The sequence below is a fragment of the Meriones unguiculatus genome, chromosome 5, assembly GCF_030254825.1.
Source record: "Meriones unguiculatus strain TT.TT164.6M chromosome 5, Bangor_MerUng_6.1, whole genome shotgun sequence".
Classification (NCBI taxonomy): Eukaryota; Metazoa; Chordata; class Mammalia; order Rodentia; family Muridae; genus Meriones; species Meriones unguiculatus.
This window is the reverse complement of record NC_083353.1, coordinates 95,793,701-95,809,798: the sequence shown is the minus strand read 5'-3', so window position 1 is coordinate 95,809,798 and position 16,098 is coordinate 95,793,701. Positions and strand designations below refer to the sequence as shown.

The following is a 16,098-nucleotide window of genomic DNA, read 5'->3' as shown; positions in this document are numbered from 1 at the left end:
AAGATCATCCTGAGGTATTTCTGAGGTATCTCAGAAACAAAAAGACACACATGGAATATACGTACTTATAAGTTTTACTAGACATATAAAATAGGATAAACATACTAAAATCTGTACACCTAAAGAAGCTAAACAAGAAGGAGGTCCCTAGGCAAACTGATCAATCCTCACTTAGAAAGACAAATGGAATGAACATTGGAAATAGGAGAAAACAAGAAACAGGACAGGAGCCTACCACTGAGGGCCTCTGAAAGACTCTACCTAGCAGTGTATCAAAGCAGATGCTGAGCGTCATAACAAATCCTTGAGCAGTGTCCAGGGAATCATATGAAAGAAGGGGGATTTAGTAAGACCTAGAGAGGACAGGAGCTCCACAAGGACCAAATATATCTGGGCACATGGGTCTATTCTGAGACTGTTTCTCCAACCAAGGACCATGCATGAATATAACCTAGAACCTCTACTCAGACATAGCCCATGACAGCTCAGTATCCAAGTGGGTAACCTTGTAAGGGGAACAGGGACTGTCTCTGACATGAACTCAGTGGCTAGCTCTTTCACCTGCCCCACCTCACAAGGGAGGAGCAGCCTAGCTAGGCCACAGAAAAGGGCATTGCAGCCTGTCCCGATGAGACCTGATAAGCTAGGGTCAGATGGAAGTGGAGGAGGAAATCCCCTATCAGTGGACTTGGATAGGGGCATGGAGGAGATGAAAGATGGAGGGTGGGATTGGGAGGGAATAAGGGAGGAGGCTACAGCTGGGATACAAACTAATAATAAAAAAAATGCACTGTAACCATGTTAATAGGTTATTTGCATTAGGTCACAAAAAAGTAACCCCAAATCATTTTTTTCTTATGATTTATTACAGTTTATTCAATTTGTATCCCAGCTGTGGTTCCCTCCCTCATTTCCTCCAAATACCACCCTCCCTCCCTCTTCTCCCCCTGTGTCCCTCCCTTAGTCCACTGATAAGGGAGTTTCTACTCCCCTTCTATTGAACCCTAGCCTATCAGGTCTCATCAGGACTGGTTGCATTTTCTTCCTCTGTCATTTTTATAACATTGAACACACTATATAGGGAAGGCTGACTTGGAAGACCAGAATAAGGAACCCCCTGCCTCAGATCCTCAGTTCTAGAGTTATAGGTCTTGGTACCCAGACATAGCTTTGCCTGCAACATTTGATCAAAGAGGACCATACTTCTTTATCTTTCAGGAAATGGAGAGTTTCCCTGATGCCAAAATTTGCTTTAATCTACAAATCCCCAGAGGATGAGGGAGGACAGAATGCTAACTGAAACAGCAGAAATGAACATAATTTTAGGAACATTTGCTGGACTCCTTTGCAAACACATTGTTATGTACATGGTCTCTGAAGTTACAGCTTTACGATAGCTCACTGCTAATCTCTCCTGGGACTGATGATTTTGTATGGTTTTTATTTAAAGAAAATCCGTTTTCCTCGAAGTGGTTCTTGAGAATTGTATCAGGTACAAAACTATGCTAATATTCTTTTAGAAATATATGCTAATCACTTTCCTGCTTACATATATTTACATAAATACCTAAATGTATATAAACAACTGAACACATACACCTACTTGTTCCAAAATTGAAATGAAGATTAGATAAGAAATGAAAAGTTGGAGAACCAAACAACCTCATAGGACTTAATAAAAAGCTTGAATTATTAAAATTCAAATCTCTTTCCACTTATAATGTGCACATATTTGGGTTGCTAAAGGGGAAATTCAAAGTTCTAATGTTATTCATTTGATCAAAAAACTTTAGAAACAAAGCGCTCATAGGTGTGTGATGTTCAATAGTAAGTGAGGGTGTTTCCAGGTAGCTTGTAATTATGGGCTCTCGGGACTTTATCACTCTGAAAGAAGCTTTGTTCTTGGTTTAGAAACTAATTGGTCCTATTAGTCAAGACTTCTTCGTGATAATCATTACTCTATAAAACTGTTTTTGGTGGCGGGTCCTGTCCCTAATTTTGTATATGCCATTAGGGACATTTTATGTTTAAATACAAAATTTTTAACCTTACTATTTACGACAAAAAAGTAGTTTGAATGTATCAGTGGTTCCCAGCCTTTCTAGCTCTGTGAGCCTAATACAGTTCCTCTTGTGGTGGTGACCCCCAACCATAAAATTATTTTCTTGCTACTTCATAACTATATTTTTGCTACCACTGTGAATCATAATGTAAATACTGATACTCAGGATATCTGATGTGTGATCTCCAAAGGGTTTGCAAGCCACAGGTTGAGAACCACTGGACATTGATCTCATGACAAGGTCATGCCCCAAGGTCAATGGATTAGGCAAGATAGGGATGAGTTCCCAGCCTAGCTTATCTTCACTGGCGGTTCTGGTTATATCAGGGTATACTTAAAAGTGGGTCCCAAGAAAGCAAAGTATGTATGATGTAAAAGTGTAAAGACATATTTATGTGGCACGGTAAGGTTGAGATTTGTATTTGTTAAATGTATGCTCACTAACGAAAGAAAATTCAGTAATTTCCGATCCTGACCTAAAGGTCCAGACTCACTTTCTGTTATTTAATTAAAATTTGGCCAGAGGGTATGTGTGTGGTGTTGAGTTCTTGTCACTCGCTACAAAATAGAGTCACCTGTGGAAAGCGATCTCGTTTGAGGAGCTGATGTCATAAGGTGGGCTTGTGGGCACCGCTGTGGGAACATTTTTAAAATCAATGTGGGCAGTGCTGGCCTTGGGCTTTGGGCCTGGATTCTATAAGAAAATCATCTGGGCAAGACATGTAAAGCAATCCAATAAACATTGTCCCTCCATGCTTCTACTTCAAACTTCAAGGTTGCATTCCTGCCTTGGTTCCCCAATATGATAGACTGTAATCCTACAAGTCAAATAAACCCACTTCTTTTCGAGTGGCTTTTGGTCATGGTATTTATCACAGCAACAGAAACCAAGTAGAACAGGATGAAACTGGCTCAAGGTACATCTTTGTAGTAGCTGTAGCAAATCAGCTATATAAAGCTGTCTGGTAGATACTCAATTTAGGATAATTATTACAGACAGCAATTCCCTTCTGTAAAAATGCAGACGTGACAGATTTTCTTACTCAATTTTGAGAACATACAATATGTTTTCTGTCTCTCATAAGACTTAATTTGTTCCCTTAAACAATTGTTTTTAATGTATATGCACACCCACACAAAACTCAATGGCTGCCTCAGATACTGGGGAATATCACTTCTTCACCTACTGCATTAACCTAATGGAAAGCTCAAAAGGCTCAAAACATTTGAAGAAAAATAGAAAAGACCCTCCAGCTACTGCTTCGATTGTCTTTTCCCAGCACAGAACAGTTCAATCAACGAAATATATTTAATGCCTGGAATTCATGATATCAGAATAACAGATTAGAAAGTAGAAAGACTTACTCAAATATCACCTTTGTACATAAGATGCAGAATTAGTTTATTGGCTCCAAAGATGATGTCCTCAGGATATGTTGGTTGAGTCAAATTGTCAATGGTATTTAATTATGTTCCTAATTAAATCTCATTACCTGGAAGAAATAATGTATGATCTCTTTGAGTCATATGTGTTTACATATATTTCTGAAAGCTGTTATCAGTATTGATAGTTTAACTAATATAGTTTAGAAATAGTCATTTATGAAATTGAAAAAAATATGCGATATGACTTTTAATACCTGGTGAAATGATTCCACCTGTGATAATTATATATTAATAATAACAGATGAGTAACATAGACAGACATATGTACACACACTCACAAAATTGTCCTCCTTTGTAGTTATTGTAAATTTCTTATTCTACTATAAGAATACATGTCTTTTTATTTTATTTATTATTTATTACAATCTATTCACTTTGTATCCTGGCTGTAGCCCCTCCCTCATCCTCTCCAAGTGCCACCCTCCATCCCTCTTCTCCCCCTCTGCCTCTCCCCTAGTCCTTTTTGGCAACCCTTTTATTCTTTTTTGTAAAGAAAAGAAGTAACTTGAAAATTTCCATTTTGCCTTTAAATAATCAATACTTTACAGAGTAATATGATGTGCTTTACAATTTACATGTTTCTACATCATAGCACAAACTTTGGAAAGTATGCATATATGTACTTGATCAGAAGAGATCAGTACCAAATTCACAGAGCCTCACGTATGGATCTGTTGATATTTTTTTTTTTTTTGACTCTTGGGAGATGAGCACACTCAGGATCCATAGGAATAATGTTAACTTATGTTCCGGGTGACCGGATTATTCCCTGTGTTTAAGTAGCTAAGACAGGCATGGAACTCCTGATCCTGCAGTCTCTACCTTTGGGTGCTGAGATAACAGCTTCATGCCAGATTCGGGACAATTTCTCCTTATTTCAGTTGTTTTGTTATGTGGTAAGTTTCTCATTGCTGTTATAAGAGAAAAGCATGTCGTGTAGACAAAGCAAGAAATTCTATAGGTAGGAATTGCATGACCTCTGAGAAGGTCTTTTGCCCTTCAGACCCAGTGTAGGAATTTCTTCCAGAGATAAATGTGGTGTTCACAAAAGTCCCACTTCCCATGAGCTGAACCGTGGCCGCTAATGCTTATTCATATCAGTATATAAAAGCATTCAAGGCTGATATGGCCCCCGTTGCTGTGGAACTCTTATTCAAAGGACATGGTGATAACAGGGAAACAGAGTCACAATAAGTAAGAGCTTTATTGAGTAAAACCAAGGAAATGAAAGGAGTGATAGGACAGTGACCTGTGGAGTAATAAACCACCAGTCATGACTGCCATTCCTGATAGTTTCATTAGAATATTAAGTCTGTGAAATTTCCTCACCACAGGTATGCTTGACTTCCTCTTATATTGTGAAGAGAACTGGGTTCAGCTCATGCAACAGATTGATTTTACCCACAGACCAAGACTTGTACCTATAAGTATCTATAATTTTTACTTATCCAGGACAAGTTTATACACCGGCTTAAAACGAGGAAGAACCAATTAACTTCTTAACTGCTCTCCATTTTCCAAATGAGGAAACAGAGGCTTAGAAGGACTTCAATCAGACTAATAAAAGACCCTAAAAGTTCCCCACAAAAAGAACCAATGTAAAAGTTTAAAAACTTGCATGAATAAGATGTATGAAATAGACTAGGTGATATAATAGTGACAGAAGATACTAGGGCAGAAAGCATTGTCAGGATTCTAGGATGCTCAGAATAAAGTTAACAATGGATGGAGATAATGAAGCTTAAAGAGCACTATTAATTGTAAAGGCAAACTAAAAACACATTGAGAAATAACAAACTGAACACTAAAATGTCCCAAAGGGCAAGAATATTTAATGTGTCACAATAATAAGGAGCCATCCGGAGGTTTTGCTCCCAAGGTGACACAGTCTCAGAGCCTTAGGTGCTGACAAGTCAACATTAGGAAAAATTAGCATAATGATTAGATTAAGAGAAAGCTTAAGCTTCGATTTACTGAAATTCCCACGACAGTCAATTTTCATTCGAACCACTTCTGGTGGATAAAGCCACAGTGAAATCCCACGTGTTTGGTAGCTGAGTCTGTGATTTATTTTTTAATATTTGTAAAGGGCAATAAGTGATAAGTAGTTGCTATGTCATTTTACAAGATGGGTGGCTGGTTAGTAGTCATTTTTATTCTGACCTGGCCTGACCCTGCACAGCACTCACATTGCCGGTGGCATTTGACTGTGTGCAGATTGCAGTTTGCTTTTTTTTCTTCTTCTTCTTTTACGTCTTCTTCTTCTTTCTACAAAAATTGGTCACTGACTGGGAAAAGTAGCAATTTGCGGAAAACTATGCTCCAAGCTTACTAATTTAAAAGTCTAAAGTGAACTGCTTACTTTTGCCCCAAATTCCATTTTCAAACTTTGCTTGAACATCTGATAATTTATTCAACAGCCAAGCCTAAAAATTCATACTGCCAAACATTGGGTTTGTACTTCAGCCCTTGTACAAATAATAGATAAAAATCTAAACACTTTCCAAGATTCAGATATGGGTCAAGTCAATTTATGTCTGATATAAATGTTTATATAGCCATTATAAATATTTTAATTTATTATCACTCTTTTCTAAGCATACCTGAAATGTAGACAAATAAAACATTAAGTCCGTAGATTCCATATATCCCAGCCAACATATTTCCTAAGTGCTCCAGATAATTTGAAAATGAAATTGTTTTTTCATTCATTTCTGCTCATATTTATTCGCAAGTTTTGAGAAAATCACTGTGATTGTCACTGACCTTAATCTTGAAGATAGAATAGTGAGCAGATGGGTTTGCACCTGGGAGCCAAAGCCAATCATATGAAATTAACAGTTGATTTTAATACATTCTTATACTTGCTATGCGTGAAGCTAATATAGGAGAAATACAGTGAAAAGCACCCTCCACTGATTAAGAAAATTTACATAATCAACTTGGAAGAAGTGACCCTTAAAAACTGAGCAGGAAGAAATAAAGCCTGGATAGAGGTGATCATCGAGCCTTTGGTAGAAGGGCAGAAGAGTGGGCGTTCTAATCAGAGCGAGATGGGTCTCCACTGGAGAAGATAAGAAGTCGAGAGGAAAGAAAGAAAACTCAGTCCTAGAATGGCCAGAGTTTTCAGAAGAGAAGTACAGTAAGTAGCGTTAACAAGACTGACGGCAAACAGGTCAAATGGACAAGTTCCACAGATGAAGGCACTCCCGAGGAAAGGGATGGTGTCAGCGTCAGTGCGGCTCAGTTACCCAGCAGGAACAATGCTGAAAGCTTGGACTCGATGTTGTCATGGGCGGTGTTGGTAATGGTGGTGGTAGCAGTTAGCATCTGTTCGTGGTTTAGTGTGTCTCAGCGCAGTGACAGAATACTTGCAGAAAGGCATCAGCCAAAACAGTGATTGAAGAAGAGGAAACTGAGATGCAGCGGATTTGATACTGATCTAAAGTTATGTCAAACTTGCTTTCATTTTAATGGCATGAGTTATATTTTCAGCTCAATTAAAAGCATAACAACTATGGCTAATTCCTTAGTATTTATCTGAAAACTAGAGGTGCATGACAACAACATATCATGTAGGACATATCTGTTGGTTGGTTAGCTGTGATTTTCATAAGATACTCATCTTTGAAGCCTTAAAATCCTTAGTTTTAGGTGTTTCCCCAGATATTTATAGCAGCATGTGAAACATGTGAAATGTTCAACTCTCTTTATAGTCAATACCGTCATAACACATCCTGCTAAAGAAATGCCTACATGTCTTGAAGCCACAGGACAGAAAATCATCACACAGAATGATCAAAGGGTAGTGAATCAAGCCACCTTCACAGTTCAGTGTGGTGTCTGTATTGATTTAGGTACTGCACCATTAAAATAGCACACGTTACTAAGTACTGTGCGCCAAGTGCTGATAGGATCAATTAAAAAAAAATCTATTTAAAGTAATCATTTTGATTTTCAAGTAAATCCTAGACTGTTTCATGTGCCCTGCCATAAATGATTGGCAGGGCCGATGGAAAACTTCTCTGTATTTATAATGAATCTAAATAATTCAAGCAGATATATGATGCTTCCAAAATAATACCAGAAAAAAATAATAAATAATATAACTTGGATAAAATGTCACACTATACACCAAAATCAATTTTAAATGGGTCATAAACTGAACATAAAAGCTAAATTTATAAAATTCTAGAAGAAAACAGGAGAAGAATTTTATGACCTTGGAATACACAAAGATTCCTTGGGCAGAACAAAAGAATTTACTAACCATGAAAGAAAAAAATACATAAACTTGGTATCATAAATATTAAAATATAACCTTCAACAGAGGCTAGGAGAATTATAATGCATTTGACAGGAAATGTGTATCTACAATGTAAAGATAATCTTATAATTTAATAGAAAGAAGAAATGATCTACTCCAAATAGCAAAACCTGAATGCAGAGCTAACAACCCATCAATGAGAAAATGTAAGAGGCTCAATACTAGGGACAATGTAAATTACTCCCTAGGGAAAGTAAATTAGAATTATCGCACCCACATCCTTAAAGTAATCAAAACTAGAACAACACAAAGATGGAGATTATTTGGAAATCTCAACTTTGCTGTTGAGAATATAAGACAATCACCTTAACAAAGAGAAATTACATTGGACATGACATACTATCACTCAATTCTTACACTTAAAACAATATAAATATCTACCCGGCAAAATATTCACAACTAGTAGATGTCTTACGCAAAAGAGCCTAAAACCAGAAAAAGGAAACTTTTAGTAGGCACACGGGAAAATAAAGAGTGGTCCATGGAATCATACTGGATAATAAAAGAGGAATAAAGCCTGCAATGCATGAAAATACATGAAGGGAACTAAAAAAAAAATATGCTGAGCTAACTATGAGACAAAGAAGATTACCATACCATTATTGAGCCAAGATCTATGGTTAGACAGGTCATAGGCCCTGGGTAGCCCACTATTGTTATGGTGCTAATATGCAGATTCCTGGTTATTTATTGCTATGCCTGTAGATAAAAGCATCTATCTCCTCCCATGCAAGAGATTTCTAATTGCAGCAGGTTGTGAGGAACACAGTTACTTACAAATGACAAAAGTGAAAAGAATAAGACTATAGAAGAAATCTAAGACTATAGAAGAAATCTCAGCCCTAAAGGAATAGAGAGAATATTATATATATATATATATATATATATATATATATATATATATACACACTGAATATATATAATATACATATGTGAAACATTCTCCCAAGAGTTAGAGACCATTGAGGAAGAGAGGACAGATAAAGCATGAGAACTTGAGTCAGTGGATAGCTGTAAGGAAACGTTATCTCTGGACTCAGCCTGGCAACTGCACACACGAGCATACAGTGGCTGCAGTAGAACGTATAAAACCTGTGAAAGCCTAAGCCAGACCAAATAACATCAAGGAAATTGCAGCTGGTCACACAATCTCACACAAATCCCTCAAGCTATTGATAAGTTTAGCTACCGGGATAGTTGGAGGGACCATTTCCCCTATGAGTGTAGGCCCTGGTAAGTTAATCACCCTCCGGTAGACAACCACAACATTCAACAGTATTTGGGCAGCGTAAATTGGTCTTGGAGGATTTAAATACTACAAAGAAAAAGGGGGGAAATGGATTGGTAAAGAAGGTGGCAAATTAGGGAAGATTTGAGGGAGGGAGGTAAATACAATTAAAACAGGTTGTATGTATCAAAGAACTAATAAAAACAGTTGTAAAGGAAAGCAAACTAAAATGAGTTACATTGAAAACTAAATAGTCTGACATTGTCTACACTTACTACCTTTAAGGAAAAAACATATTATATTCCCTATTTTAACAGTCCTTCTAAAAGCCTGTGAGGTACTTTTCAATAAATTATTCCTTTGTTTATGATGCAAGACTTGTTTATTTCTATTCTAAGTGGATGAAAAGATTTGTGGAGGATCAACAGGTCTGGCCTTGTGTGTGCAATCCAATAGAAAAAAATAGCTTCTCACCATTTGTACCTTATGAACTTGAAGAGCAGATTACTTTTGTAAAAGGGGAAGCAGAAAGAGAAAGGGTGTTTTCTACAGAGGAACTGAACAGTGGCCATGTTATTAACACCAGGGTTGTCTACTTGGCAGAAATCATTCATTAACAACCCAAATGCTAAATTCAATTCAGATTTCCGTTAGAGACTGCCAGAATCATTTCTATCAAATTATGAATTAGAGAGACTTGACTGTATGAAAGACCAAATGACCAGTACTTGACCTGAAGAAAACAACGTGAAGTGAACCGTCTTGGGCAATAGAATTCTGTTCATTTTTGGTGCGAAGATTATTTAATCCACCTTGGCTAACTGTACACCCACCATATGCTCGGCAGAGAAGAATGAAGATGAACTGAGAAAAAAAAAGGATGAAAAAGTACATTATTAAGCACCTTTGGATCAGAAGATTGTAAAACCTTGCCCTCCCAGGTCTTATTTTCTTCATTTATAAAACTGATTTAGAGGGGAATAAAGTCCCTGCCATTTTGTGTCTGAGGCTGTTTTTCCCTTGGGTTTACTATTCAATTCCTTGACTAAACACTCTATTTTTCCAATGAAACCGCTAATAAATAAGTGTTAACTTACCTTGAGAAATTGTTTGCTAGCACATTTCAAAACCTTTACTTCATTTGAAGCAGATTACTTATTTGAACTTAAACTGCAAACCTTCCATTTTTTCTTGTTTGCTAGCCTTCCCACTCCATTAATCATGTAAGTCAGATGTCAGCCATTCAATAATCACCTACCCACTCACCTTTGACTTTCTCCTCACTAAATAACTAATATTTAGTCTAGTCATTACTCTGGCTTAAATAGTGTTGGATATAATGCTGTGCTAAATATGGATTATATCATTTAACACTCCTGAGAACTTGACACAGATGTTGTGTAAGATGATTTCTTCAACTGCAGAACCTATTGACTGGGAAGAGTCCATAAGAAACAGAAGTGAGGGTGCAGGAACAATGAGCAAGGGAGAGAGTAAACTTGCTTCAGTCGACATGTTGGCATGAGTTTTGCCACATGTAACTGAAGCTCTGTCCTGCTGACCCTAAGGAACTACAGAGAACACCCACAAAGGTCTCCCTTATAAAGAAATAAACAGAGCTGGGCACTCAACAACACTTTCTATGATCATATCAGGTCAGAGACAGTTCTGAGGACACTGGAACTTCATCATTTCCAAGTTTTGGAAGACTTGTTGAGGATCCTGGAATAATGAAGTAAAGAACAGTGCAGGGACTTGAAAGAAGGCAACTGGCCCTCAGAACTGCCCATGAGTGAACTCGGCGGCCAATGGCACAATGTGGGTTTCACTCTGACACTATGCAGTCATGATTCTAATTTTCGGGTACAGATTAAACTTAATCAAGATCAAAGAGCAAATGTGACACATAAGACAACCAATATGCAACCCAGAAGTAAACTTTCCAAACCTGTGAAGTTTTATCATTCCAGCAAATTCTTTTGTTTGGTTTGGTTTGGTTGATTGTTGTTTTGTCTTAATGATTTAACTTCAAAAAATGTGATCACTGACGTGAAGAGGGCATGTTGTTGCTAATGTGGGCTTTTAATGCTGCATTTCTTCTGTTTCTGTTTGCCCACCAGACACAAATACCATCACGAGTCTTATAACAATCTTTTGTTTTTAGTTTGAAATATATTTCTATTTCTATTGAAGTAAGATAGCTGTATATTTTGGGATCTCAATAGTGCTCAAAATCTCAAAATGACAGATAGTATCATGCTCTTTTTAGAAGTGTCCTTGATTCATTTCCATTTTTTTTTTACTGACACTTAATTTTATATTTCCTAATAATACTCATGTCACAACAATATCTTGACAGATAATGTTTAAAAAAGAGCATCAGTGTCCAACCCTGATGAGTAATGACTCATTTTTTCTCATTTTTACATCCTGTATGAAAACAAAACTCAGATTTAAAAAAAATGTACATTCCAGTATTTTCGTGATTATAGCTTCCCATATGTTGACCCTGAAGATCTTGAATAACATTCCTTGTTTTCAAAAGTCAGTAATTTGTTGATGATTTCAACTCATTTTTTATTTTCAAATTTACAAATGTGCCTTAGTTAGTAGAAGGCATTCTCTCTTGTTCTGAGAACTTTCTCAAATTTGAAAACCCTACTAGCACACTCCCATATCTGTGTTCAGAGTTGTATTTTCTTGTATTTATTCTTAACTTATCCAGACTCACTCTACTCTATACATAGAAATTCTTAACATCGGATACTTATGTAAATATATATGTTGTGTTTACATTTAATTTGTTTATGTTTATAGGTTTAGAATGATCAGGAAAAAATGTTCTATGCCTCAATGTCCATTCTACTTTCTCCTCTGTCTTAATACACAAAGTCTGGAGTCCTTCCAACTACACTTCTCTAAAAATAGTCCTCCACCCCATGGGCTGTGAGGGCAGAGGCCTTAAGTGACTCACAAATAATGCCGCAATTTTGAGCTTCATCATCCCTCCCACTGCTCTCCACGATGCAGGCGTCTAGCTCTGATCTCTTAGGAGGAGTTTGCAATGCAAGTCACTTATTTCATGCTTTTTTTTTTTTCATCCTCTTTCCTGTGAAAGCAGTTTGTTGTGACATTTTTCCTCTATGCAACATAAAAAGAGGATCTTTACATTCTGGTTCTTGTTCAACTCGTTATTGGTGAGTCATTTGATAGAGGACACGGAGCAAGAAATGTTCTTACCAAACATACTGAGATCATAAACCGTTCTTGCTAAGTCTTTATCATAATCAACACCTGTCTTTCGCTGTTGTGAAGCAACTGCTTACATGCAATTTATATGCTTTATTCATTAATTTATACCGTATAGGCTTATTAACTATAGCCTTGCATTTTATTTTTGAAGGAAAGAATTGCTCTGCTGCACAGGTTACTCTAAAACGCATAGACTCAAGTAATCCTGAATAACCTGGGACTATGGGCACATACTACCATGGTAGGCATATGTGTTGCTACTGACCTATGGCTGGTTTCCTGAGGCAGAAAACAAGGCATTAAGTTTGTGTGCATACAATTTCACTTTGAGCATAATACATAAAAAGTGAAAAGTAGCTGAATGAAGTTATTAATGAAGAAAGGCTGAGGTTGCTATTCTTGTCATTATTACATCTCTCTCTACAGTCCTGCTGCATTCAGAAAAAAGCATTCAAGATAAGCAAACCCTCATGCATAGCACAATAAAACAAGCTAATGATGATCCAAACTGCGGCTATATGATCACTAATTAGATGTTCTTAATGTTTTGAGTTATACAAGAAAATTGTATGTGTATTTATGGCACTGTGTGATGCTGCTTCAGTGTGTTTATGTTTCCTTCAACAATCAAGCTAGGGTTAGAATGTTTGTCTTCTCCAATGTTTATCACTTCCTTTTGGTTGAAAAGATACCCCAGTCATTTCTTGTTTTGAGTATGTATATGCATATATATATGTGTGTGTGTGTATACATATATAATGTTATATATGTATACAGCGTTATCATTGTGTGCAGTCATCCCGTTGGGTAACAGAACTGCAGATCTTGCTCCTCCTGTGTAACTGTAACTCAGGAGCTGTTAATCAACTGTCTTCCCATCTTTCCCCATGCTTTGTTCAACCCAGAATTTGCTAATGCCCATTACACTCTGCTATGAGCAGAGCTCAATGTGTTAGAGCTCAAGTGTTAGAGATATCATTTGTATCTCTATTTGTCTCTCTGTGTTTAATTTGTCTCATTTAACAAAATTATTTCCAATACTGTCTGTGTGTGACAAGATATTAAAAAACCACTTTTACTGATATATTCCAGTCTGTGGAATATACATAAATCTTTACAAAATTCATTTTCAGTCCATGGCCTCATAGTTTGTTTGCTTTCCTTTACTTCCTGAAGATGTATTTAATCCCTCAAATACTGATAATCTCCCTTGTATAATACACTAGACAGGACTGTTTTAGATGTGTAATAATACTGTCATCATGGGAAGAGTTCTTAGACATTAGTAGCCTGATGAGTAGATACAAAAATTTAGGTTGCAATGATATGGTGTCAGTATATATAATTACTCATGAATTGCACTGTGAAACATGCTACAGTTTGTAACTAAACAATAGCAATCCTTTAAGACCAGAGTGATGTCCTTAGTTACATCGAAGACCCAAAGTAGTTTCCACAGCAATCTGGCAATGTTAGTCATCTCCCCAAACAGTACAATAGAGATGCTATCATCTTACAAAGATTCATAATACTACCTTAGTAGAATGTTTGTCCTTATGTCTTAATTTGATAGTCCATTATTTTGGGTGTTTTATCTTTCTTCAGAAATCAAGCCTTCTTCCTAGAATTTACAATGAATTTGCTCACATATTGAGCAGTCTATTTTATTGCATTAATTATTCCCAGGCTCACATTTTTCATATGATAATTTGTATTTACTCATCTTCCAAACCAATAATTAGACCATAAACTGAGTAAGTCATGATTCTGGAAAAAAAAAAAAAAAACACATGGTTCTCATTTATGCAGTAGGAGCATATACAAGTTCTGCAGGTTTTTGTTTCTTTTTCTGGTAGATGACGCTAATTTGAATATCAGTATTTGTGAATGAATGTGATTAGATCCCATTCTTTTTATTCTAAAAGTCCATGGCCACTTAAACGGTAAAGTCACCTTATTACTTCGCATTATCTTTTTTTTTTTTTTAACCAATGTTTCTTCTTCTCACTTGCCTGAATTATATCTTTATACAAAATCTGGTATAGCCCAGGTCGTCCTTCAACTCACTATGTGGCTGAGGATAACCTTGAACTTTTGATCCTCCTACTTCTGGCAGCTGAAAGCTGGATTTTGAGCTTTGCAACTCTCTTCAGTGGGAATTTCTTGTCTCTCTATGAAGTTTATCTCATTTAAAAAAAAATGTCTTCCAAGTTCTGCCTACATTGTTACAAGGTAGACTACCTGCCTCATCTTTCAATGCTAACGCCCTTTTACATTTGGCTCACACAATGCACCCTATTTTAAACATAAATGTCTATCTTCCCTATCATGTTCATCATGTTCAGGGCACTTAGAACAAGAAGTCTCTAAACACCTGTAGTGTTTAATGATGTCTGATAAGCTGACTCTTAAATGTTCAAATGCCATTTTTCCGGGGAGACCAAAAGATAAGATTTTGAGGTTTCTATGTTTTGTTTTGTTTTGTTTTTCTGATGAATGTAGAGTTGATTTAAAATTTTTGAATGACATCCCAAAGCAAAATACATATGTAAGAGTTCTATATATCAAGTATAGTTAAGTCAAACCAATTATGTTCTATTAGATGTTTCAAACAAGTACGTTTCTTTTATATTGTATATTTTATACACATGTGTACATTATACCATATATATTTTATTTTTTATGTATATTTTATTAATAGAATTATTTTATTATATTATTATTATTAAAATTTATTCATTTTGTATCCTGACTGAAGCCCCCTCCCTCATCTCCTTTCTGTCCCAGCATCCTTCCCTTATGCTCCCCCATACCCCTTTTCTAGTTCACAGATACGGGAGATCCTCTTCCCTTACTACCTGTCCCTAGCCTAACAGGTCTCAACAGGTCTGTCTGGATAATTTTTCTCTATGGCCTAGTAAAGCCACCCTGCCAGGGGGAGGTGATCAAAGATCAAGCAACCAAGTTCATACCAGGGACAGCCGCTGCTCCCTTTCCTGGGGGAACTACATGGAAATAGAGATGCTTAAGGCCTACATCTGAGCAGGAAGTCAAGGTCCTCTCCATGCACAGTCCTTGGTTAATTCATCAGTCTCTGCAGGAACCCTCGGGCCCAGATATTTTGGCTCCGTTTGTCTCCTTGTGGAGCTTCTGTCCCTACAGGTCTTTCTATCTACCCCTTCTTCTTATATAACTCCTTGTATTTCTTACATGTAGCCTTTTGCTTGACATAGAACAATTCTCGAAGCTTGGAAAGTGTTTTGTTATCCTCATGTCCTGTTCATTGGCTTTGTTGCATTTGGCTATCACTGCATTAATTTGTTTTGTGTTTTTAATCATAGTATCTGTTGGAACCTGGCTTCAAACAGACAGGATATCAAGAGGGATGTGGTGAAAGGTGCTGTTGAAATGAAACCACTTCACACCAGCAGTTCCTGGAGCAGATGACAGATGCTGTGCATCACTGCTGTGCTGGGTCATTTAATTACATCCTACTGTGCCTCTCACGACTGGGGCAATATTGAAGTACATTGGCAGCCAGTTTTGAAATGGAGACTGTGGCAGGCAAGCATTTTGACTCGGGGAAGTGACCTGGATAATCTGACTTTCTTATCTGATCACTATTTTAGACTTGGAGTACGGCACCCCTCTTGATCCTATTTCGTTTATGGGAAAGATTTCTTCCTCTTGATCATGTTTACTGAAAATAGATTTTTTTCATGCAATTTATTCAGATCATGGCTATCCCTAAATACCTACTCATCTGAATCCACACTTTTTCTT

General features: G+C 36.9%; 1 protein-coding gene across 4 annotated transcripts in view; it reads right to left on the bottom strand.

The window, feature by feature from the left end:
• The window catches only part of LOC110553555 (contactin-6), a 365,089-nt gene that overhangs the window by 317,717 nt on the left and 31,274 nt on the right, over nucleotides 1–16,098 (bottom strand). For 2 of the 4 annotated variants that reach the window (XM_060383868.1, XM_060383867.1), the window contains exon 2: nucleotides 3,428–3,555. The exons of the other annotated variants lie outside the window; for them this stretch is intronic. The gene's annotated coding sequence lies outside the window, so the exon portion shown is untranslated. The remainder of the gene's footprint in view (nucleotides 1–3,427; nucleotides 3,556–16,098) is intronic. 4 annotated transcript variants of the gene reach the window in all.